Below are 10,204 nucleotides of genomic sequence, written 5' to 3' on the forward strand. Positions count from 1 at the left end.
TCAGCGACAGGGACAGATTTTGGAAGATTAAGAATCATTCTGAAAAATGTTAGTTGATTCCAGTTTCAAAGTGTTTTTTAACCAAAGCTTCCTGCTATGGAGGAAGTGACTGTTGTCTTATATGGATGATGTGGCGTTCTGCCCACAGCGGCACGGCTTGGTTGGTGCAATGAGGTACAGACCCACCCAGCATGTAAACCAGACTTGAGAATAACCAATGCTGTAGTCTGGCCTACATTTTATTTTATCAATAAACCTTTAAAAAGCCTTCTGCTCCAGGTGAGGCTTGAACTCACAACCTCGGCATTGCTCTGCAGGTGACTGTCTTATAAGTACCGCGCGCTGACCGTTTGCGCCACTGGAGCCTGTTAGCCTTAGCAGCCAGTCTGCATCCTAGATGCTGATGTTAGTGAAGCTGCTTACAAGCAGAAAGCTGGGACTCTAGATCTTCACCTGCTGTGGCCAACAGTTCAGTCAGCTCTGAAATCACTGTTAGCTTTCAGCACAGAGCCTCTGCTGCCATGTTTTTAGGAAACAATCACTTCCAAGCTTTTTCTCTGATAGATTCATGCATTAACAAACATTAACTTCCTCAAGACTTGGACTCACAACCTCAGCATCGTTCTGCAGGTTACAGTCTTACAAACATCATGTCCTGAATGACGGCACCATTGCATCCTGTTGAAGGCCTGGATTTGCACCTTTGCTTTGATTCACTTGCTGCAGCTGACCTGTCAATCTTTGATCTTTAATACAAATCACCATTTCAGCTGCTACAACACGGCGTTTAGGTCCAGTGCCTGAAATGTTAGTAAGTAATTCATCAGGACTGCTTTGTTTTCAATTAATGTTGAGTTCTCACATCACATCACTAATCAGAAAATGATGTTGTATCTATATAGCCCCCTAACAGAAATCCACTAAAACATGCGTAGAGCAGAGAACGTCTCTTTGTTGCTCATGTCCAGAAGGCTGTTTCTGCACTTTTCTGACTCCATGTTTCTGACTCCATCCTCCATGTTTCTGACTCCATCCTCCATGTTTCTGACTCCATCCTCCATGTTTCTGACTCCATCCTCCATGTTTCCGTCACTAATGACATCAGAGTTAAAGTCTGGAATCAGCTCAGCAGCTGAAGCTCCTTTCCTCCCTGATAGAGTTCTGCTGACCCAGGAAAGGTCAAAGTCAGGGAGCAGAGGCTAGCAGCAGAGGCTAGCAGCAGGAGCTAGGAGCTCAACTTAGAGGTATTCAGATGGAGCCAGTGGCGTGTCTTCAGACTAAATGTGCTGACCACACAGAAATCCCATGAAGAACGTGCAGCGCTGCAGGTTTGAGGGGACGTTGGTTTCTGTTCAGGATAAATTCTACTTTCACACGGCGGTGGAAGCTTATGAGAAGAATAACCTTTCTCTCTGCTGAGACCGCAGCATTTAGAAAAAATTGTTTCCTGCAAGTCGGGAAGCGGCGCCAGCGTTGCCAGTTATTGTGGGAGAAACAAGCAGTCAGCTGTATTACCTCCGCCTCCTAAACAGTTGCCATGTCCGAGTTCTGGGGCTGCCTCCTCTGCAGGGCCCGGCCAACGTAGGGCCGGGCCCTGTGGAGGAGGCAGCCCCAGAAGTATAAATGAACAAGGCCAAAGCTGCTGAAAATAAGCGGACCTGGGAACACTGCGAAGCCTGGAGCGCGGCTGTGAGAAAGAAATTGTCTCTGGTTTCCTGAGACGCTGCGGAGCTGCGGGGTGAACCATGTGGCCACAGCCTCCCACAGGAACATGGATGTTAAGCGGTAATGTTGGGGGTGCTGAGTTAAGGGTGGCTTTAAATAGCTCATTATCACTCTGGAGAGGGGAGGCCGTAATTACAACCACAAATTGTTTCACGCCCCTCACCCCCGTGCGATGCGCTCTGAACCTAATCACAGGGAAGCTCAGCGAGGCTGTCATGGAGAAACCCAGGTTCAACTAAAGATGTCTCGCTTTTGTTTCCTGCCAGGATTCGGAGAAAAATATGAGCCATAATTTCACCAAAGGAGCAGACAGCGCTGCTGAATAGAAACACCTCTTCCTTTATAATTCTTTTAAACAGCTCCCAGACCTGGATGTGTGGTACCAGCTGCCCTGTAATTCACCACAGAAATATGAACAGAAGCCTGGAAACAGCCTCAGTCATCTTCTCTAGCCAAGACCTTTGGGTAAATAGCTGCATGTGCCACATTTCATCCCTTCTGTCAGGCTTTCCAGGTTGGTTCAGGTCAACTTTCCCTCATGTTGCTGCAGAAATGAGAAATGAACGAGCTGCAGCAACAAGAAGTCTAATTATCTACAAACTGAAAGGTTGAGTTTACTTAAATTTGACAGCATTAATGACTAGATGTCATCATCATCATCATCATCATCATCATTAGCTGGAAGCTGACAGAAAGGGATCCTTCAGGTTTCCTCCCTGCCTGGACTCTCACCTGTACCTACCTGCTCCTCAGGTAAAACGTCCTCTGCTGTCTGTCCCTCATCAGCAGCAGCCTGAAGACGTTCATGGGGGTAAACGTCCACCTGGTGTCCCGCCGGGTCAATCAGGCGTTTGCTTTATTCTAAGACTACATTAATGCAGCAGAGCTTCTTCCTGTGAACGGGCGCACACAGTTTATGGAGTTTGTGCCAGCAAACCTTTTTAACCAGACACACCTTCAGGTCTTCACACTGAGGTGCGTAGAAATAGAGAAATGTTGCAGAGAATCTTCAGCACTTCTTCTTCCTCTCTTCTGCTCTCTGACTGCGAGCCAAAGAGAAAATGGAGGAATACCTGAAGTCTTCGCAGCAGAAGAGACGCCCCCTCAGTGTTGGAGGCGTCCCAGCTGTCTCCTTCATTAAGGAGCTCTGCAGCAGCAGCAGACAACATAAAGACAGACCCTCCGCTGCTGACCGAGGGGTCTGCAGCCTTTGAATAATTAGTGGCATGTAGCTGCATTGGCTCTGGTTCAGCCTCCAGAGTGAACGCTTTATTTTGTGTCTTTTTTCTCCATTGCTGCTTTGCTTTCGTCTCCCAGGCTTCACATTTAGGTCCTGTGGTTTCAAACGATTAAAAGACAGAAGCAGCTGGAGCCGGCGGGCTGAACCAGCTTTGCCGGACCTGAAGTCTTTGGTCCAACATCACAGCTGATTTGTTCGACCCAACAGGACAACCAGAAAACTCCAGATCTACGCCGTCAGACTAAGCTGTCAGAGAATTGCTGCAAACATTATTCTGGTAGCTTTTAACATTCGTTATCTTAATTTTGTTAGTGCAGATGATCCATTCCAGTGAAATGTGCCGTCTGCACCTAAATCCATCCCTGAGGGAGCAGTGGGAACATCCTGGCCAGGGAGCCTGAAAGCCAGTCGGGATTCAAACCAGGGAACCTGTTGCCTTCCCAGCATGCACCCTGCTCTGACCACTAGGACACCAGTTAGGTAGAAATTATCAAATTTAGCTAATTGAATTCCAGCTGATGTTTGAAATGTCAAAGCTGTGGTAAAATTTTAGTTAATTTTAAACAAACTCACCACTATATTTGATTTATTTATTAAAGAGTCCAGCACCATGGCATGGAGCTTGTTATACGACACACAACAAGGAACACCGGTCTGACCACCACACAGGAATCACCAGGCTAACATTTACCAAAACTAAATGACATGATAAACACACACGATGAGGGATATTTATTAATTATTTGTTGCATTTTCAATAAAGTCTGCTAAAACAAAATGTCTTCGTGAAATAACCGCCTTTCATATCTGCTTCATATCTGAGTATTTGTCAGATGGGGACTGAAGGGTTGAAGGACCGATATAAATATAAAACGAAATGCGTTGAGTTCACCAAACACAAGCGTTGATCTTCAGGGATTCCTCTGACTCTGCGCCGTTCAGCCATCAGAGGAGGAGAACCCGTTTTCAACAGGGACACAGAGACTTTTCTTCATATTTAACTTTACAAATAACGCAGTTTGATCACATCCTTCATCTCAACAGAAATTCAACGTTTAGGTTCCTACAAGCTCCCTTGAACCGCTGATCTTTATAACGCTTAAACAACCTTAGTTTGAGTATGTTTGGGTCATGAACTAAACTATTCATGTAAATAAAACCTAAATCACAAAGAGAACATTGCAGAAATCTGTTTAGACCAGCCTTTCCTCTGGCGGCAGAACCAGGTGATGCCATCACTTCACCTTTTCATGTCTTACACACAGAAACTCCAGTGGTTACAGACGCTTTTCTAAACCCCTTAATGTTAAAGAAAAGTGTCACCAAAGCCATAATTAGGAGCTGCACAGATCCTCATTTCACCATAAAACAGCCATGACCAAGATTTCTGACAATGGAGTCAAAAGAATAATCAGAAGAATTTTCCCAAAGTAAGTCAATTTTATTCATAAAGTGCCTTTCAACAATGCAAAGTCACAAGGCGCCGTGCAGCGTAAATCACATGTAAATAACACTTACAAGCATAGAAAAGTGTAATAAAGTCATGATATTAAATCCTGGTAGAGCAAAATGATTTTCAGTAGTTTTAAAAAGCAGACAGAAAGGCCCTGGCCTCATTAAGCTCCTTTTACACCGGCTCCATTTGGCCCGGCTCTACCCGGCTCTACCCGGCTCACTGTGACTGGGTCACACCTGTGATGAACTGTTATAAGTAATAAAACATGTTCATTCATCATTTATTGCAACGTTTGGGCGCTACACCGTGAACACAGCAGTTAATGCACTCAGCTGCAGTCACCTCCATGCTCACTGCATAAGACTCCACTGCTGAAGAAAAGCCTTTTGAAGCTGATTCAGTGTTTGCTCCAAACGATTTGGACAAAAACAGGAAAATACTGGGAGAACTTTCATCTGATGACTTAGTTTCTACATTACTGTATTTTTATAATGACTTGAGGTTTAGACGTATCCGTCAATATAATATTTACATGTTATAAATGGATTAAAAGTACAAAACAGCAGTTCATAAACAAATCTCTCAATCGAGAATCAACCCTAATTCTTTCTTTCATGAAGGTGTCTAGTTTATCCTCTGTTAACATAAGGTACTGAGAACTAGTACCGGATTAAAATGATCCGGTTGTGTTTGAATCACACAGGCTGGAGTCAACCTGCTGCTCTCAGGTTTTCAGATATTCCTCCTTCTGCTCACCAGGGACCAATTTAGCTGAGCTGACACAGATGTGCTGACACTGTACTGGCGCTAAAATTATGCTTATCAAAACGCACTAGAAATATTGTTTTTAACAGTTTGCCACCATTAAAACGCTGCAGTCTGAATGTTCCTCACATCATTGTCACTAAGCATTCTTTTAGCATTCAGTAACCCAGAAAACATGATATAAAAAAGGAGTAGATGCTCCAGAAAACAGTCCTTGTGGCCTTAACATCAGTATTAGACACACACATCATAAAATATATGATTTAAAGCTAAGATCAATCCAGAGTGTGAGTGTCCTGTCAAGCAGAGCTGAAATTAAATGGATGATTAAGTTGTTTGAATCTAGACCGGCTGGATAAAACCAACTTGGAAGCTAATGCTAATAAACACAAATCCTTAGAAAAAACACCACAGAATCCATCAGGTTATTTTTATCAAACAAAAAGTCAGTAGACAAATCGATGTCCCCCTCCCCCCAAAAGGAAACCAAGATATTTACAGAATATGGAAAACCTAGAAAGAGGCAAACTTTCTTTTTTATGCTGTTTTTTAAAATAAAATCTGTGTTTCAGGATTTGACTTCAGGAGCAGGACGACACCATGTGGTGTCAGTGAAGATGTTTGATACCTGGGTCCAGGTGAGTACGTTCAGGTTCTGTTCGGTTCTGTTCAGGTTCTGTTCAGAACATCTTCATACCAACAGAACTTTGTCACATTTTGTCACTTTGGAGCCTCAGGATGTTTCATCAGTAGTATTTGATAAACATCTAATTTCTTTACTTACATAAACACTAGAGCTCTTGTTATTATCCACTTTAACTCTTATTTGATTTATTAGTTTCAGTTCATTGCAGATGTTCATGAAGGGTTCCTCTCCTGATCCTCCGTCCGTCTCCTCAGCTTTTTCTCCTCTTCCATTTCTCTCTTATCATCTTCGTCTGCTGCTCTTCATCACGTCTAGACCTCACGGTGCTGTCTCTCATCTTCCTCCGTCGTGCCATGCTCTTTCTGAATCTCTTTCCCTCCTCCTCCTCCTCCTCCTATTTTTTCCGTCTTTTACCTTTTCCCAGCGGAGATCCTGGATGACTTTGTTCTCCAGTGGCTAATTTGACTGTTCTACTTGCCAACTTAGCAGTGGGAGCTCTGCTGCATGTGTGTGTAGCCCGGCTCTCCCCTGCCAGCCTCCTGTTATACAACACTGGCTCTCACCGCCACACACAAACACCTCATGCACGCAGAGACAAGCTGACAGCCTTTGCCACTGTTTCTTCCATGCGTCGCGCTGATGACACGGATGTGTGCAGCGTTCAGAGGAACCTGAAGAACCCTTGAGCAGATGACACTTTGTGGTGTTTTTGTAATCAGCGCAGTGGTGAGAATGATCGCATGAGCGTTAAGCGGAGGATTGGTCTCCTCCTCCAGCGGCTCGCCGGCAGACAGGCAGGTGTGAAGGTAAAGCAAAGCAGCGATTGGTTCCAGTCAGCAGAATCTAATCAAGCACCAGATCTTTAAGAGGCTCTGAAAACACACACACACACACACACACACACACACACACACACACACACACACACACACACACACACACAAATGAGATGAATTAACACAAAATGCAAATGCAGAGTTAAATACGGAAGGCCACCCTCCACTGCATATGCATAAAGGAACCTGCACACACCGCTGAGGTGCTCTGAGGGGACGGCCATCACAGTACACAATGTTCTCCTGGCTCGACGTGCTCAGCACCGCTGCACACACGCCTCACACGAGCCTGATACCTTCCCTGTCAGAGGCCGCTGTGGGCTCCCAGGACCCAATCAGTTTTAATTAACCCCTGGTGGGTTAGGGTGGGTGGAGGATGGGTGACAGAGTTAGGAGAGACGGGAAGATGAGGGCGGAGAGGGTGAAAGACCAGAAGAAATGAAAGGATGGTTATTGGAGCAGACCTGGAGTAGAATAGATAGAAATAGAGGCGTGAACATCAGCCTTCATTATTAATGTGGGGAGCTGGAGACCCCCAGATGTGGCGTATTCTCTAGCCGAGCTCTGGAGCTTCTGTTTTACCTCCTTTACCAGCAGCTGGTTTCCTGAAGGCACTTCCTGGTTATCTAGGATGATTAGCACACCTCTGCTCTCCATGAATAGGATGCTTTCTTGTCTTTCCCATTTTAAAGAGTAGCTGACAGAAACTCATGGAAACAGGAAGTCATGAACTACTGTTTAAAAGTTCCCTGCATTATGAAAATGAATCCTAAACATTTTATTTGTGTCTATTTAGGTCTGTTTCATTAGAGGCCATATATTTTAATTTTGTTGTTTTTTACAAAACACAGCGACGTTTGTGACTTTGATGACCACAGCACCACTGCTATCTAATTAATAACAGTTTTTATTGAATTTTTCACTCCCTTGTGTTGGAGTCCCTTCAATCTTTTTCCCCTTTTTCTACTATTTGATTACATTGTCCTGTAAATCTACTCACTTGTACATATGGGATAGAAAAAAAATACTTAACAGGCATATTTTTTACGACTTTTTACGTAAAATCTCAAAAATAAAAATGATAAGAGTTAGCTTTTGACTGTTAGAACCTGCACAGGGCTGCAGGTGAAACCCTGGAAGGAAGTCTCACCTGTTCTCACCTGTTCTCACCTGTTCTCACCTGGGATCGAGTGAAAAAAGGCCAGGGCTGTGAATACTTTCTGCTGCCATCTAAAATTCTCTCTTCATTTATTCTATTTCTCGTGGTCTGGACTCTAACTTTAGTTACGTTGGTTCTTGATGGAGCTTCCTGATCTCTGAGCTCAGATCATTAGCGCCACTATACGTATTTAAATATGACAAAAAGCTTTCTGCAGCTAATAAACCCAACCAGGACCTTCTGACTTTCATGAGTTGTCTCACATGAATCTGTTTCTGTTGATCTCTGTCCACATAAACTCCCTGAGCGCTCCTCGGTGTCGTCTGATTGGCTCCTGGCGGCTCGCTGTGAGCGGACCTTCCTGTTTCCTGTCTCTCAGACCGTGATGAAGAAGATGATGCGTGGACTTCGGCGTGGACACGGAGCGCGTGTCGTGCCGCTCTGGGACACGCTGCCTTGACCCTGCATGCATTATTGAAGGACTGATTGTTGGTGAAGCTGCAGCACAGCAGATTGGGTGTCAGTCCATAATCACCCCTACCTGATCCGAGGATGCCTCCTGGACGGAGCGATGAGGTCATGGCAGGCGAGTTGTTCCTGTCCTTCACATTCAGACAGAGGAACCACGAAAAACCTGCTTCTCCCTGACATGTTTATCCTGATTCAGCACTTTAGTTAAATGTTTCTGACCAGCAACAGGTTCCAACGTCAGACTAAGATAATCTGAATAAAAACACTTCTGATTTTATTTATTAAAGGGAAATAAACCCTGTAAAAAGCCTGTTTAAGGTCATGCAACGACAAACTTCTGGACTTTGACTAGGCCGCTACACAGACCTTCATCATGGTGAGGGAAGGGGGGGGGGGGGTAAGTACTTCAGAGATGGACTTGGGATGTTTCAGGAGGCTGAACTACTGAAGAACCCTGCTGAGGTTCAGCTTTGCCGCTTTAGACGATGTTCTGGGTTCTTTTAGGAGCTGCTGGAGTAATTCTGGTGGGTCGGCTTCTCCTGGGAAGGTTCTCCATGTTCCATGTTCTCTCAATGTGTGGAACACTGAGGTTCTGGAGTCCAAAGCCTTAGAAATGGACCTGGAGCAGTTTCCACACTGATGGACGTCAGAGACTTTGTTTCTCTTCTGTTAATGAACATTTTTACATTGAATATTTTTAGCCTACTTCATGTTAACAGACAGGTTCTGCTCCAGTGACGTTTGGTTCTGCGGGCCGGTACAGTTTGGCTGCTGAATTGCTGTTTATATATTGTTTCCCCTAATGAATAATAACAGCTTTTTTTGTTTGTTTCCCCAGATTATCTTTGATATTAACATTTGTTAGATGATTGTAAACATTACAGTCAGATGAAACCGCTGCCCTGCATGTTGACTGAAACAGCCGTGGTTCCTCACGGTTCCTCCTGCCAGGTTAACTTCCTGCCGCCCACACGGCAGGCGATGACAAACCAAACGTAGCGGCTTCTGCTCACACAGGGCGTATTTTTATTTACGAGTGTGATTATTAGAAAAGTGCACACGTGTTTATCTGCGGTGTCCAGCAGCTCTCCTCTGCTTCACAAAGCAAAGCTGGGCTAATCAAATAAGAGCCCTCAGCTGCTCCCAGACGCAGGATGACGAATGGAGGCTGCGCATGTAAGGGTGGAGGAGGCGGTGTAGTGGCTCCTAGAGAGATGGAGACTGAAGGGTTGAAGGACACACACACCTCCACAGGAGCAGAGATTGATTTTCTTTGGTTCAGCAGATAAATGAAGCATATATCCATTATCTTTTGTCTGACTTATGTCAGATTTTATTTGCTTTCAGTCCGGCTCCTTGGCCTTCACTACCACGTAAGTAACCAGAGGGAATAAAAACAGGAATTTGTGCTAAATTAGTAAAACATTTCTCTCTCTGTCCAACTTTTAACTCTTAAAGCTTGAAACATTTGAATTTTACCAGCTTGTAAATATTAAATCTGAAGCTTACATTCCTTCCGTTCTTCTTCGTAAAAGCTCAGACAGACTGGACGGAGAACATCTACCAACATCAGTTTTCAGGTCTTTCCACAGAGTCTCAGTGGAATTCAGGTCTAGACTTTGACTAGGCCATTCTAACCTCTGAATCTGCTCTGGTCTGTACCATCCCATAATATCTCTGACTGTGTGTTCAGGGAGGTTCTCCTGCTGGAAAGAGAACCTCCACCTCTCTGCAGCAGCATCTAAAACTATCCGCTCTGATTCCTTTGAGATAAAAAGAGAAATCTCCTTATGTAACTTACTCTTGTTTTTTAGTTTTATTTTATCAGCTTATTTAATTGAGGCGAAGGTTTTAATTACTTGTAAAATGTTATTTTTTAGCTGTTTTGTTTTATTAAACAGGTCTC

At 44.3% G+C, this 10,204-nt stretch overlaps 1 non-coding gene across 1 annotated transcript; it reads right to left on the bottom strand.

The window, feature by feature from the left end:
- Positions 1 to 271: 271 nt before the first annotated feature.
- Positions 272 to 365, bottom strand: trnai-uau. Its single transcript has 2 exons — positions 328 to 365; positions 272 to 307 (listed from the first exon to the last, which is right to left on the bottom strand). It is a non-coding gene; the product is annotated as a tRNA-Ile (tRNA).
- Between the last annotated feature and the right edge of the window lie 9,839 nt (positions 366 to 10,204).

This window comes from Fundulus heteroclitus, unplaced genomic scaffold, assembly GCF_011125445.2.
Source record: "Fundulus heteroclitus isolate FHET01 unplaced genomic scaffold, MU-UCD_Fhet_4.1 scaffold_576, whole genome shotgun sequence".
NCBI classification, from domain to species: Eukaryota; Metazoa; Chordata; class Actinopteri; order Cyprinodontiformes; family Fundulidae; genus Fundulus; species Fundulus heteroclitus.